This window comes from Geotrypetes seraphini, chromosome 5 (genome assembly GCF_902459505.1).
Source record: "Geotrypetes seraphini chromosome 5, aGeoSer1.1, whole genome shotgun sequence".
In the NCBI taxonomy this organism is placed as follows: Eukaryota; Metazoa; Chordata; class Amphibia; order Gymnophiona; family Dermophiidae; genus Geotrypetes; species Geotrypetes seraphini.
Genome location: NC_047088.1, coordinates 78,073,967 through 78,090,061, shown reverse-complemented (window position 1 = coordinate 78,090,061; position 16,095 = coordinate 78,073,967).

The following is a 16,095-nucleotide window of genomic DNA, read 5'->3' as shown; positions in this document are numbered from 1 at the left end:
CCCATGGAAACCAAATAGCTAAAAGAGATTTAAAAAAAAAAAAAAGGGCAAGCACGTTGTTATCTGACAACACCACACAGAAAGGCAATAAGAAAATGGCTATGTTTTACCACCAATACAAAACTTGATATTACACAAGTATTATATGGTTTTATGCAGAAAGGTCTCAGTGGCAAGCCAAAGGGATCTGAATTTGGTAAAGAGGTTTTTATCATCAGGAGTAATTTCTCCAAATGGGTTTGTTTTACACATAGCACTAGTATTACCACTCAATCTTCAGAGCTATTTAACCACCTAGGAATGGCTTCTGGCTGGTTAAATAGTGCTAAGCTGGCTAAGCACTAATATTGAGGATGAGATAGCCATTGATATATTAGCACAATGGCTAATGGCTAGCCAGCTATGTCATGCAACTTAGCCAGCTATCTGCAAAATTTAAAGCACTAGCTGACTATTTTTAGTGGCCAAATTAGGTCACAAATAGCTGGTCTATCTTTGGCAACTATAAACCAGGGCTGTGGAGTCGGAGTAAATCACAAACAAATTTGGGGCCCTGGAGTCTGAGTCAGTGAAAATGTGCTAACTCCAACTCCTAATGGAGTTAAATTGTATTTGATGCAAATATTTTAATGCTTACTTTTCTTATTTCACAGATAATAATTTGGTTTACCCATTTGTTTCAGGATATGTCTTAACTTATAAAATATATTTTGATATCAAGTTCTATGATTACAAAATGTAATATATTTTATGATATTTATATCAGTGAAAGTGGCAACTAGAGAATGACACGGGAACAAAGTTTGTCCCCATTCCTGCCTCATTCCCATGAGCTCTGTCCCCATCCATACACTAGGATACAGGCTTGATGGACCTTTGATCTGTCCCAGTATGGCAATTCATATGTTCTCTGTGTCCATCACCACCCCTGCAAACTTCAATATAGATATAAAAATAAAGGAGTCGGGAGTTGAAATGTTATGTCTATCGAGTCCACAGCCATGCTATAAACTTAGCTGGCTGGAACTGAATATCGACTTAGCCAGCTATGTTTATAGCTACCAAAACTAAACCAGATCGATCTTGTCACATTGGAAATCTGCTCATCTATTAAATACTATTTTTTGGTGGGCTATTGTAATGCTGATACATAATCTTGAACGTAAAGCTGATTCTCTCATGAACAAAAGATATAAATCCATTAAAATGTGGTCCCCTCTAGATAATATTTATTCTGTCCCTTAAAGCGGTATATATTCCAACTGTTTCAGTGTTACCAACCGTTATTATTCCTACTTTATTTGCTTATCATTTCCTGCTGACTGCATTGGATGTAACTCTCATGGGCCTCCTATTGAACATACTGGTTTTCTTCTTATGACTTGGCTCCATTTTGCCTTCTGTTCTTTCTTCTTATGGCTTCATATAATTGTTCTCGTTTACTTATTGTACATGGTGCTTGTTGCTCCCTGATTGCTCTTCTGTTTTTGCTTGTATCATATTTTCTGTATAATGTTCTTATCTTTGTAATTGAAAAAATTTTCAATAAAAAGATTTTGAAAATTGAAAATTAAAACCCTGTTCGATTATCGATACTTGGATGACTTGTCTTTTTGATCGTCCATGTGTCGATTTAGGCGGGTTTTTAGACTTTTTTTATGTACCTCATAGCATCTATGCACAAGCTTGCCCGGAAGTAATTTGGCTGTGACAGTTGCTGACAGACTGAAACCAGGATCTTACTATACCTACACAAAACCTGTATAGCAATCAGATATGTACCCATTCTTTAAATGGGTTCAATTATTGTAATAATATAATATTGTGGTTGTAAAATACATTAAACTCTTGGCTAGTAAAGTGGACTATAATTAAATTAAAATATGTTTAGTGCTCATTCTCTGACTGTTGAGAAAGATTATTGAGATATAAAACAACTATGCATTAAAGCCTACTATATTGAAAATGCAATCCAATTTTGGGTTGCAAGATGGTGCTGTTCGTTTAGTGGTTTAAAGATTATATACTACTACTTATCATTTCTATAGCATTGCCAGACGTACACAGTTGCTTTCTGTTCAGTTCCTGTTCTTACTGATTTTATGCTGAAGAGAAGCTACTCAGACTCAGTGTCAAGTTGTTAAAAGATGAAAAACCCTATATACAAGCAGTCCCTGAGTTACAGACACCCAACTTAAGTACAACTTGTACTTAAGAATGTGGTTGTGGCTTCATTTTATTTTTTAAAAATTTATATTCCGCATATCTTACAATTCTATCTGGATTACAAATTATTCAGGTACTCAAGCATTTTTCCCTAATTCTCCCAGTGGGCTCCCACTCTATCTAATGTACCTGGGGGCAATGGGGATTAAGTGACCCACAACCGCAGGGTGCCAAGGCTGTAGTTCTAACCACTGCAACCACACACTCCCACTGAGCACTTTCACTGAGCAGTATATCCAGTGGCAAAGACTCCCACACTTCTGTAGCAGATTCAGGAATGATGCCTGGCCACATTAAGAACAGTGTATGGCAGTGCATGCTGTACATTAGAGGGTCCTGCAAATATATGCCACTGCTGTGTAGAAGATAGATGAAATTACCTTGTACTTAATTGTATGGACCTTCTGACCACAGCCGGGCACACAACGCTACTGGTTGCTAATCTCTTCGTCGGTCCAACTTTTATTGTGTATTCATACTCTTTTTATTTTGATTCATTTTTTATCTTATCTTTTAATTTATCCTTTATACTCAGTATTTTTCAATATAAAAAAACAGAAGAACGTCACTTAGCTTTATAGTGATTTGTCCTTCATTATTCATTCACCTCTCCCGACATGCATGTTTCAGATGAAACTTTTCTTCAGGGTCGAGGGAAAACTACAATAAAATAAAATATATTCTGCTCATGTATCAACTCCTTAACTTTTTCATATATAACCAGAAATCCCTGACAACAGAATGAATGCCTCTATTATAATGCAAAATAAGACGCTTACCTTAGAGGGAACACTAGTAGGGACAGTTGACCTTTTTGTCAGCTGGGAGCAGAGGCAAGCAGCAAGAATCTTAAAATCTACAAGTTCTGAGTTACATACAAATCCAACTTAAGGACAGCTTTAAAAATGTAACTTGTTCTTAACTCAGGGCCGCCTGTACTACTGCCCCGATGTACAGTATAGGCTGATTTAGATTTAAAAACTCTTAGCTAAGCCGCGGCTAGTAACATGGGGCAGCTTAGCTAAGAGTTTTTAAACCTAAATCGGCATTTCCTGTGGCCTGTACATGGGGGCGGCCTGTACATGGGGAAATACGGTACAAGTAGGTTATTGGCTCTTTGTTTTGTCCCTGGAGTTGCATTATGCAGTTTTGAAATGGGCTTTTACAATTGCCATTCAGTTACTTCAGGGTTGGCCCTCTTCTCTTGATTATGTTAAAATAAGCTTACTTTGTCACAGGCTAAGGTTTTGTGGATTCACTTTCTTTTTTTCACTTTCTCTAAGTCTTCATCTATCTGAAGGTTACATGCCTGATACTGAAAAGACAGAAAGTTTCTGCAGAATGTAATGTTTAACTCAAATAGCTTACCTGTGAGCCTGAGGGCTATTGTAGTGGTGGACCTGTAGGTACAGTAGCTGAGGGTGATTAAAATATTACAAATGCTTTGAATTTACCCTCTGACCTAACCACTAAACTAGGAATACCTTAAAAAAAAAAAAAAAACAGGCCAAAACTACATGCATGTGCTATGCAGGACTATGCATGTGCTTCCAAGAGGACAATTTTCAGACAGCTCCATTTACCCAGGTGAACTGTGATAATGCCAACCTTGGACAAATGTAACTACACATATCAAAATTGAATAGACTATTCATCATTTCATTCCTTCCCTAGCTAGACTGGGCTAAGTGGTTTTGTTGTGGTCATTGAACAATTTGCAAAGAAACATGAAACTCCAGTCTACTCACTAGAAGAAGGCCTGCCTTGCTGCAGAAAGTGAGCAGGTGAGTTAAGCAGTTTTAATCGGCACTTCAGTTGCATTGAGATTACATGATCATAGTCATATGACACCTTACATCCCTTTGCTCCCTGAAGCACAAGAAATTAAATGACCGAAAATCTTAGTTTAATTGCTTTCATTCCATTAAGAATGTGTTTCACTAAGGCATTTTTGTTGGAAGATGATAGAGCTGCTGCCTTCACAACCAGAGATTGTGAGATTAAATCCCAATGCTGCTCCTTGTGACCACTTTGAATGTCAGATTTGAATGTCAAAGCCACAAAAAGGTGATATACAAGGCCCATTTTGTATCTCTAAGGACAAAGTTTAGTGACTCAGACCCTAAATCAGTTCACCGTGATCTGACCTCACATTGATTGAGATGGCTAGGATAAGCAGCATAAAATCTGTTTTATTCCTTGGGATCCTGCCTGGTATTTGGGCCCTGGGTTGGCCACTTTTGGAAACAGGATACTGGGCTTGATGGACCTTTGGTCTGTCCAAGTATGGCAATTCTTATGTTAATGGAATAAAATGCATGAGCATTGTTGTGTAGGAGAACCACAGAGGCTCAAATTGATGAGGAGTTTAGTCTTAGCATTGGTATTGGAGCCAGTGTTAAATTCAGCACTTCCCTGTACAGGACAGTGTTTGTCAGCTCAGGAAGATGGAAATCAATAATAGAAACAGTATTAAAGTACACTTCACCCTCCGTATACGCAGGGGATTCGGCCGGACCATAGGCGCGAATAACTTTTCAGATGTTATTCGCGGTTTATAGAAAACATTGTTGTTTTTATTATTGAAACTGCGAATAACTATTCTACTGTTATTCACGGTTTTTGAAATAAGCCACTATTACTACTATTGAAATTCGCAAATTTTTATTATACAACAATACCTGTAAAGTCATAATCTCAGGGGAAAAAAAAAGTTCAATACAATAGTGTACTGTACAGTCATAATCTCAGGGCAAGTAGCGATTCCCAATGATTCCCAGTGATTCCCAAAGAATTAAGGGCTTGGAACAGGCAAGCAGCGATTACCAGTGATTTCAGGGCTTGGAGCAGGCAAGCAGTGATTACCAGCGATTCAAAGAGAATTTAGGGATAATAGAAGGCAAGCAGCGATTACCAGCGATTCAAAGAGAATTTAGGGATAATAGAAGGCAAGCAGCGATTACCAGCGATTCAAAGAGAATTTAGGGATAATAGAAGGCAAGCAGCGATTACCAGCGATTCAAAGAGAATTTAGGGATAATAGAAGGCAAGCAGCGATTACCAGCGATTCAAAGAGAATTTAGGGATAATAGAAGGCAAGCAGCGATTACCAGCGATTCAAAGAGAATTTAGGGATAATAGAAGGCAAGCAGCGATTACCAGCGATTCAAAGAGAATTTAGGGATAATAGAAGGCATGCAGCGATTACCAGCGATTCAAAGAGAATTTAGGGATAATAGAAGGCAAGCAGCGATTACCAGCGATTCAAAGAGAATTTAGGGATAATAGAAGGCAAGCAGCGATTACCAGCGATTCAAAGAGAATTTAGGGATAATAGAAGGCATGCAGCGATTACCAGTGATTTCTCCATGCATGCTGGGTAGAAGCCTTTCTCTCTATGGATGATGGGAAGCAGCATTTTTCTCAGTGCACACTGGGAAGCAGGGAAGCAGCAAATTTGTGGAGAAAGCATGGAAGCAGCGATTTTCAGATTGAATGGTAAGTGATAAACTTTTTTATCAGTACAGTAAAAGAAAAAAGAACTTTAATGATGATGTAATTTTGGGGAGCGGAGTCAGCAGCCATAAAAATCGCAAATAAGCCAATCCGCAGATGCGGAAACTGCTGATACGGAGGGAGAAGTGTAGCTGTAAATTATACATATAAGTGTGACACAATGGCCATCTTCCTCATCTTGGGGAAATTTGTGATGAACTGGGTGATAGGCTGGCTGGCTAAGTCCTAGCGGTCGAAAAGTGACCTGCTTTTTAGGCGGCTGGCAAACTGCTGAATATAGGCTGTGACTTGCTATGTCACGCGACATAGCTGGTCACTGGGCTATCCATCAAATGAAATATTTACCCCCTCCCCTCCTTTTACAAAACTGTGCAAAAGGTTATTAGTGCTGGCAGGGGCATTAATGTTCTGCCCTGCCCGACACTCATACAAACTCTATGACAGCATTCAGCGTGCTGGCCGGCACAAAAAACCTCTTGCACAGTTTTGTAAAATGGGGGTAGGGGGTGGAGTAGTGGGGGATAGCCAGTGATCTCCCACTGAATATCAGCGGAAAGCTGGCTTTGTGCTATTTAGTCAGTGGGGAGACATTCCCAGCCGTCTAAATAGTGCTGAATATTCATGCATTTTTTAAAAATATGCATGTTGTAGGTATGCCTCTTCTTTACTCTTTCATTTTCAAACATTCACTTATTGCCATATGGTAAAGGTGCAACAAAATGGGGTTAATATTCAGCCAGGGTGGCTATTGTTTAAAGTTAAGCATAATATATACGAGAGTAAATCAAAAAGGAAAGGCAAAATACGTTTAACGGCTTTAATAGAAGTAACTGTGAGCAATTTAGCATATCACTTTTCTACATAGTCCCCATGCAAGATGATGCATTTGTTGAATCATTCAACTAGCTTTTGCATTCCTACTGAGAAGAAGTTTTTTGGCTGCTCCCAAAGCTAAGTGAGCACTGCTTCTTATACTTCATCATGCTTTGTCTTTTGCTCTCCGGGTCGCAGTGATGCACCCATGTCTCGTCGCTGGTGATAGCCCTCTCCAGAATACTCGGATCTTCTTCATACTTCTCAGGAACTGGGTCGCAACCTCCACCCGCTGTTGCTTGTGCAAATCAGGAAGCTGTTTGGGAACCCATCGTGCACAGACTTTCCTGTATCTCAAGTCATCAGGCATTTTGGCAAATGCAGATCCATAGCTGATATCCAAATTTGCAGCCAACTGAGACACTGTTATCCGTCAGTCTTCTCTAATCAAGGCATCTGCCCTATCTATGTGTTCATGTGTGCATGATGTTGATGGGCAACCAAAACTATGTTCATTGGTTACACCTCTTCATCCTGCTTTAAACCTTTTTACCTGCTCATAAATCTTTCATTGATTCATGATGCTATGTCCATACTGAGTCAATATCCAAAGGTGAATTTCCACAGGTTTCACTCCCTCTGCTCATAGAAAATGCACTACTGCACGTTGTTCTTCAATGGTGCAATCTTGCAATGGAGTGTCCATGTTTCTGACCTCATGGCTGCCACACAACTAAATGCCGAGAAATGCACTGTGTGTGAATGAACTATCCAACAGCCAATGTATGAGTACATGTGTTACACTTTGCTAGCTCTGTTCCTGTTATCACATAATTTAACAATTACCTTTCATTTTTGATTCACCCTCGTATAGTGGCACAATTGTTTTAAGTAGTGCCAATGAATACATAGAAACATGATGGCAGATAAAGGCCAAATGGCCCATCTAGTCTGCCCATCCGCAGCAACCATTATCTATTTCTCTCTCCGAGAAATCTCACGTGCCTATCCCAGGCCCTTTTGAATTCAGACACAGTCTCTGTCTCCACCACTTCTTCCAAGAGACTGTTCCACGCATCTACCACCCTTTCTGTAAAAAAGTATTTCCTTAGATCACCTCTTAACTTTATCCTATGCCCTCTCATTGCAGTTTCTTTTCAAATAAAAGAGACTCGACTCATGTGCATTTACATTACGTAGGTATTTAAACGTCTCTATCATATCTCCCCTCTCCTCCAAAGTACACAGATTGAGATCTTTAAGTCTGTTCCCATACACCTTATGATGAAGACCACATACCATTTTATGTATAAGCAGAGACCACCCCAACCCTGTTTGTGTAGGCCTAATATTTTTCAGTCCTAAATTAAATGAACAATTTATTGATTTGGTGGCTGAATCTTATACTTGTTCTCAGAGATCAGACTCCACAGGTGAGGGAAGGAATGATGGCCTAGTGCCTCACCCTCAATAAGCCTGTTCTAAGGGAGAGGTTGTAGAGACTCAGCATTAAAGATATATAGTTTTAACAGCAACCTATATAATATAATTTGCATATATTTGCTTGAGGAGAGAGCTGTTGACTAAAAGGTTTCTTTGGCTCTTTTTAGGACCTTTTTGAGACTTTGGGGAGTAGTAAGTAGGAGAGAGGCCTTGAAAACTCAGGCCAAGTGCACTATAGTTCATGGGGGTGTGAATCCTCTCACCCTAACTGAAAAGCGCTCCTTGAGGAGAGACCTCTGGCTGGTTTCAGTCTTTTAGTTTGAAACTGAACTCTGAGGGCTTTCTTAGAGATCAGACTTTGCAGGTGACCCTTGAGGTTAATTCCCACCCACTCACCCCAAAATGGAGTTTTTATGGTTCTTCAGCCAACCAGGAATAGGGCATAACTTTAGTATGATTTTTCTGTTCTTTCTTTTTTTCTTCCAGGTGTAAGTACATACAACCACATTATGGCTGGGAAACATTGTGCCACCAAAGCTGCTGCTCAGGTTACAGTTTCTGTCTCTGTGCAGACAGAAAATGTTACCCAGGCAGAGGAAGTCATTCCATGTGCCAGCTGTCTTCAGCTTGAATCTCTCATTAAGGAAGAAAAGGAACTGAGAGAGGACGTGGCAAGAATGAGAAGCAATCAAAGATAAAAACAACAAACTGTGGATGTGGATGTCATGGTGGATCAACAGGAGAAAGTGCAGTACAATAAAACAATTTGAACATTGGGTCTCCCTTTTTGTTTTGTTGTAAAGAATGAGAAGCTAAAGCATATTTAAAAAAAAAAAAAGAAAGAAAGAGAAGCATCCATGAGAATGAGAGGTACATCGATAAAATGGTTCATGAGATGTCAAAGATTTCTAGCAGTGGGGAAGAAGAGGCTGTGCTGAGGGAAGAGAGCTGGACTCAGATTATGGAACCCTGCAAATTAATGGAAACACTTTTCAAATGGAGAATGGTGAAGTTTCTGGAATCTGGTGGATTAAAGGACCAAAGCCAACATGGATTCACTACAGGTAGGTCTTGTCAGGCAAATCTGATCAATTTCTTTGACTGGGTGACCAGAGAATTAGATAGAGGAAGTGTGCTAGATTTTAGCAAAGCCTTTGACAGTGTACCACACAGATGGCTAATAAATAAAATGAGTGCTCTTGGGATGGGCCCCAAAGTGATGGGCTGGGCCAGGAACTGATTAAGTGGAATAAGATTTGTCTCTTTGCAGATGATACCAAAATCTGCAAAAGAGTAGACACCCCGGATGGTGTGAATGACATGAAGAAAGCTTGAAGAATGGTCTGAAATTTGGCAGCTAAAATTTAATGCTAAGAAATGCAAGGTCATGCATGCATGCATTTGAGCTGTAAAAACCCAAAGTAATGGTACAGTTTAGGGGGTGAAGAACTTTTGTGCATGACAGAAGAGCGGGACTTGGGTGTGATTGTATATAATGATCTTAAGATGGCCAAACAGGTTGAAAAGGTAATGGCGAAAGCTAGAAGGATGTTAGGGTGCATAGGACGAGGTATGGCCAGTAGGAAAAAGAAGGTATTGATACCCCTGTATAAGACTCTGGTGAGACATCATTTAGAATATTGTGTACAATTCTGGAGACCGCATCTTCAAAAAGATATAAAAAGGATGGAGTCGGTCCAGAGGAAGGCTACTATAATGGTGCATGGTCTTCATCATAAGGCGCTTAGGGACAGTCTTAAATATCTCAATATGTATACTTTAGAGGAAAGGCAAGAGAGGGAAGATATGATAGAGACATTTAATTATGTACGTGACGTAAATCCGAATGAGTCGAGTCTTTTTCATTTGAAAGGAAGCTCTGGAATGAGATGGCATAGGATGAAGTTAAGAGGTGATAGGCTCCCGAGTAATCAAAGTAAATACTTTTTTACAGAAAGGGTGGTAGATGTGTGGAACAGTCCCCTGGAAGAAGTGGTGGAGACAGAGACTGTGTCTGAATTCAAGAAGGTGTGGGATAAGCATGTGAGATCTCTCAGAGAGAGGAAGAGATAATGGTTACTGCAGATGGGCAGATTAGATGGGTCATTTGGCCTTTATCTGCCATCATGTCTATATTATTTTAGGTTATATGCCACTTAGGTATTTGCTTGATAAGCAGAATAGAGAGTTCTGAATAAACTTGAAACTTGTTTATTGCTGCTCAGGGCAGAAGTTATCTAGGTGGGATTGCATTAAGACATGTTATTAGTAACTGAGGGGCCCTTTTACTAAGCTGCGCTAATGAATTTAAGACACACTAATAATTAGTGTATGTTAAATGCTAAGAAGCCTATAAGAATAAAATGGGAGCACATTTTTCTCCAGAATACTCAGATCTTCTTCATACTTCATAGGAACTGGGTCACAACCTCCACACACTGTTGCTTGTGCAGAAAACCAGGTCGTGAGCCGTTTTCTGCATCTGATCAGCAAGTGCGATCATCGCTACAGCTGTTAAAACAGGTTTAGTAATGATTGCTGGCTGGCTTAGTGCATCTGGGCCTGAGACTCAAGGCTACCAGGTTCTGAACTGTAAATAAAACCCAGCATGAACTGTGACATTTTTCCACTTATCACAACAGACAAATGCCTGAATGGAACTTTGTTGTATTCCCTGCTACACTCAATTTTAAGACTAAAGAGATAAGGAGATTAGGCAATTTCTAGGAAGGAAGAAGATTAAAGCTTCAGAGATTATTCTAGGTTGTGCTAAAATGATGAAGATTGAATTCGTAGCTTGATTTCAAGTTCAACCTTTAATATTTAGTCAATGTTTAGACTGACCATGAGTCTCGAATAACTCTATAGTGATATCATTCCCATGTGCCTGCAAAGCCATTCATAAAGGTAAACCCTGTGTAGTGTAGAAAACTATAGGTGAAAATATGCACAAAGCTTTCAAAGTAAAAGCTCCTTATACACCTTTCATCCCCTGTTCCACCCTCCCCCCAGCCCTGCCCGATTACACTTCATTTTGTTAGGAAGCAAAAATGACCCATTATGACAAGCAGGGCTACATAACATTTTCAATTGGAATTTTATTATGGGAGAGAGCTTTGTAATTTGCCCTCTTTATATATGTGGTCCCAGAGATACAGAGCCTTTCATTTGCCAGGTGATTAAAATTTATCATTTGTCTATTTTAATGGCCTACCTGAAATGAGTTTCTGGCTGCAGTATTAGAATTAGGATAACCTGCACGGAATGCTACATATAACCTGAAACACCTTGCTAGGCAGACTGAATGGGCAACACCAGTCTTCTTCTGGTATCGTTTACTATGTTACTGTAATAAATCTGATGACTCATAAGTCCACTGGGAATTGTACTAAGATTATTAGGCCACTTTATGCAGTGCATTAAAAAAACAGTCATTCATGAAAGACTAAGCAAAAGAATTCATCTTTCTGGATCTACTGTAGGTCTGTGATGAACAAAAGTCATTAGATTCTGAAACCTTTCTGTGACCCATGTTTAAAGAGTTTATGTCTTAGGGGTCCTTTTATCAAGCCGAGCTAGTGGGGTTAGCGTGTCGGTCATTTCATCACACGCTAACTCCCGCAGCCGGCTAAAAAACTAACGCCTGCTCAATGCAGGCGTTAGTGGCTAGTGCGGCAGGCGGTTTAACGCGCGGTATCATGCGCATTAAACCTCTACTGCAGCTTGATTAAAAAAACCCTTAGTCCAGTTCCTGGTGGGCCTCTGTGAATATCGAAATGTGGCGGTGATTGGCTTCATTACTGCAGTATTAGTAGGAAGGCCAAAGTAGCACAGGCCTAGAGATTCAATCACCCTGTCATCTACAGAGGCCATTCAGGGTAGAATAGATGCATATTAGCGGGGCAGAGCTGAGAACCTTGCTCTGCTTGTAGATATGATAACTCTGCTATGCACTTTTATGGTAACTAAGTCCTAGATTAGAGAAACTGGGGCTCTTTTCCCTGGAAAAGAGGGGACATGATAGAGACTTACAAGATCATGAAGGGCATAGAGAAACTGGAGAGGGACAGATTCTTCAAACTTTCAAAAACTACAAGAACGAGAGGGCATTCGGAAAAGTTAAGAGGAGACAGATTCAGAACCAATGCTAGGAAGTTCTTCTTTACCCAGAGGATGGTGGACACCTGGAATGCGCTTCCGGAGGGTGTGATAGGACTGAATACGGTATTGGGGTTCAAGAAGGGATTAGACAATTTCCTGATGGAAAAGGGGATAGAAGGGTATAGATAGAGGATTACTATACAAGTCCTGGACCTAATGGGCCGCCATGTGAGCGGTCTGCTGGGCATGCTGGACCTCTGGTCTGACCTAGCAGAGGCACTGCTTATATTCTTATGTAGATGCACTAAGAGGATCGGTAAGGCCATGTGGGTCTGTTCCAATCCAATTTTTTGGCCGATTCAAAAAGAGCTATTGATGCACTACAAAGTTTTCATATAAATGATTCACATGTCGTGCCATGCCTATTTTCCGCCCCTACCCACACCCACTTTTCAGGTAAGTATCATTAGGCACTGGTAAGTGCCTCAACTTAGGCATCCGTAGGTTCTGCGCTGAATTCCTCACAGAACTCTTAATTGTTTTAAAATTTATTTAATGAGCTTTTAATGGTGTGGCCAATTACCATGCCAAATAAGCTCATTATTCAATTTTGAACTTTGTGCGGAACTCAGCTAGGCATCCCCAATTAGGGTTTATAGAATCATAATTTAGGTGTGAGAATTTACACCAAATTTCAGTTAGGTGTGAATTCTCACGCCAAATGCTATTCTATAAATTATACTCAAGTCTGAGCACTATTTATAGAATAGTGCTTAGTGCTAATTTGTAACAGAATTGAGTCCAATATGTGTAAATACACATGTATAAATACCCTAAACCTATAGATAACGGGCAGTGGCATAGTAAGGGGTGGGCGGGAAGGTAGTCTTGTGGGGGCACCGGCAGTTGGCACCCATCCACCTCTCCGCTCTGATAGTGGGGGTCAAGATTCAGCCTGTAGTGATCAGTATTTTGATGACTGCTGCCAGTGTTATACTCAGAAATTCAATGCTGAACCGTGTCCAAGCTAGGTACTGAATTTCTGGGTTTTACAGAGCCGGCCAAACCATAGCCGGTTAATGGAAGAATTTATCAATTTGTGCTACTGTTAAGATGAGTTATTTTACCACAGGTTGTGCTATTTTAGCACAAGGTCTTATTGGCTAAAATGAGAACCTATGCCAAAATAGCCCATCTTAACAATGGCATACATTGATAAATTACCCCCTAAGTACAATATTCAACACTTAGGACCTCTTTTACGAAGTTGATTAGTGTGGGCCGCTGTGGTAACTGCCCCAGAGTCCATAGGGATTTAAAGGGCTTAGGAGATTTTGCAGCACGGCAGCAGCTAGCATGGATATGTAAAAGGGGAGGGGGGAGGTTAATTGGCTATGGTGAACTGCATGAAGATAGGGCTGACTTTTATGAGATGTTGTTTATTTATCTATCTAGTACTTCACTGGCCAAGTAAGACTCTGCCCCTGGAATACCTCCCCAATTTTAGGTTTTGAGTTTGGTGCTATCTTGACATTATCAGGGGCAATAAGGCCCATATTCTATGGACGACCCCTTAACTTAGGTGCCGGTAGGCAACCTACCAATGCCTAAGTTAAGAGGAAACAGCTGTTTAGAAGTTATTTTACAAGATATTTCCAGGCACCAGAATTGCGCTTTATGATGCCTAATGCCACTGTAGTTGTGGCTAACGCCCGAAGTGGTGTTAGGCACTGTAAAGCACCTTTGTAGGCATGATTCACAGCAAATGTAGGTACCAGAAATATAGGCCTTGAAAGCCCTGGCCTACATTTCTGGCACCTACCTTTGCCGGATGCGTGACTTTCTAAATGGTTGACACACAATCAGTGGCCAATGACAATGGCACCGTTTAGAGAATTCAGGTCTAACTGATTAAGTGCCACTGAATATGACCAGTTAGACCCGAACACACAATTTTAACTGGCTAGGAATATTGATCTGATCAATTTTAGAAAAGACACTATTTATACATTTTGGAAGGATCCATTTTGAGGGTATTGTATGAGTGGACCAGGTTGGTATCTACATCTGCTCCAAGGCTGATATGCTAGTTAACTGCTCATTTGAACCAGTGCCAGCCCTAGCACTAGATGAACTAGGCAGCTGCTTAGGGTGGCATAATTGTAGGGCAATAATGACTATGGGGGTAAGGATGGGTTAAATAGGGGGAGTTGCTGACCAGGGCAGGAAGGAAAAAGAGAGAGAGGGAGGGAGATGTTGCAGTGTTGGGGGAGGTGAAAGAAGAGAGAACACACAGATATTAAGGACAAATAGGGGGGAAGAGACAGATAGAGAAAGAGGAAAGAGCTGCTGGATCCTGGGGGAAGTGGAGAAGGGAAACTGTGGTATGTGGAGGATGAGATGCAGGACACATTCATAAAGTTTCTGTAAATATAGACTTTTTCATATTAATTCTCAAAAATGTAATGAGGGAGACTAGGGGTGGGTAGTGATTCATCATAGTGGTGCATAGCAGGAGGACAGGATGGTGAAAGATTTCCTAATGTGTTGGATAACTTTGGGCCAACCCTAATTTGGACCTGGGGGTTTCCACCAGTGATTGAGGGGCAATTATGCTTTCCTGCAGTATTTTTCACCCAATTCCTTAATTGGCTTTTCCTAGGCATCCAGTTTTTAAAAATTAAGTGTTTATGTACTTAAGTTTCAACAATTAGACATAAGCTCGGATTCTACAGAATATATTGCACCCAGATTTGGGCATTCAAATCTGAGTGTACTCCCAAGATGCACATACAACTTAATTGGCTAACAAGCTATTAACCATCAAATAATTGTATGCTAACAACCACTTGACATTAATTGGCACTGATTAGGATTTGCATGTGTATCTGGCTGTCTGCTATTCTATAACATTGGGCACCTACAGTAAATTCCATAGCATGCAACCCAAAAGGGGGCATGGCATGGTCAGGGATTTTCCAAAAATAATGCGTCAGTGCACCTATATTTACACCAGATTTCAGCAGATGTAAAGTATGCCACCCAGAGAATCAGCACTAAATGCCATTCTATAAAGGCCACTCGCCAATCATTTTTGAGTATAGAATTCCCTCCATTGGTTGTAAAATTGACACTCTTTGGGTTTTGGCCAGGTACTAGTGACCTGGATTAGCCACAATGAGAATGGGCTACTGGGCTTGATGGACCATTGGTCTGAACCAGGCTATTCTTATGTTCTTATGTTCACTTAGCTGAAAATTGCAAGAGATGCCACTCTTTCTCTTACATGTTTAATGTTCAGCACTGCATACATCTAACATCACTATAGAAATGATAAGTAGTAGTAATAGTAATCTTTTTTTTATCGTGTTGCTTACTAAAGAGGCTTTTTCCATTGGATATGCTGGCATTTAAATACTGTATACATTTGCTGGCATCCTTAAATATACTTTACAATAGGTTCCATGTTCAGCAAACCTTTAAAAAAAAATACCTGGACACCCCAAATTCTGCCTAGATATCCAAAGGAAAATCAACTTAGAGAATGACAAGGAGGCAAATTTATCCCTGTCCCTGCAAGTTCTGTCCTGTCCCATTCCTTCAAACACTGCCATAATCACACAAGCTTCAAACACTTATGATTTTAAAGTGTCTGAGGCTTGTGTAGATGAGGACAGAGTTTGCAGGGATGGGATGGGGATAGAGAGATCCTGTGGGGACAGGGAAAATTTGTCCGCATGTCATTCAAATATGTTAGAAGGGGCATGATGATCCCAACTGGCTTTTTTTGATCTAAACTAGTTGACAGTAGCAAAGTTTCCCACTGGTGAAAGATTTGGGGCTCTTTTACGAAGCCGCGCTAACGGTTTAACGCGCGCTAAACCACCAACCGCGCTAGGCGCTACCGCCTCCTCTTGAGCAGGCAGTAGTTTTTGGCCAGCGCCGGGGTTAGCACGTGATAAAAAGTCAGACGCGTTAACCCCGTTAGCGCGGCTT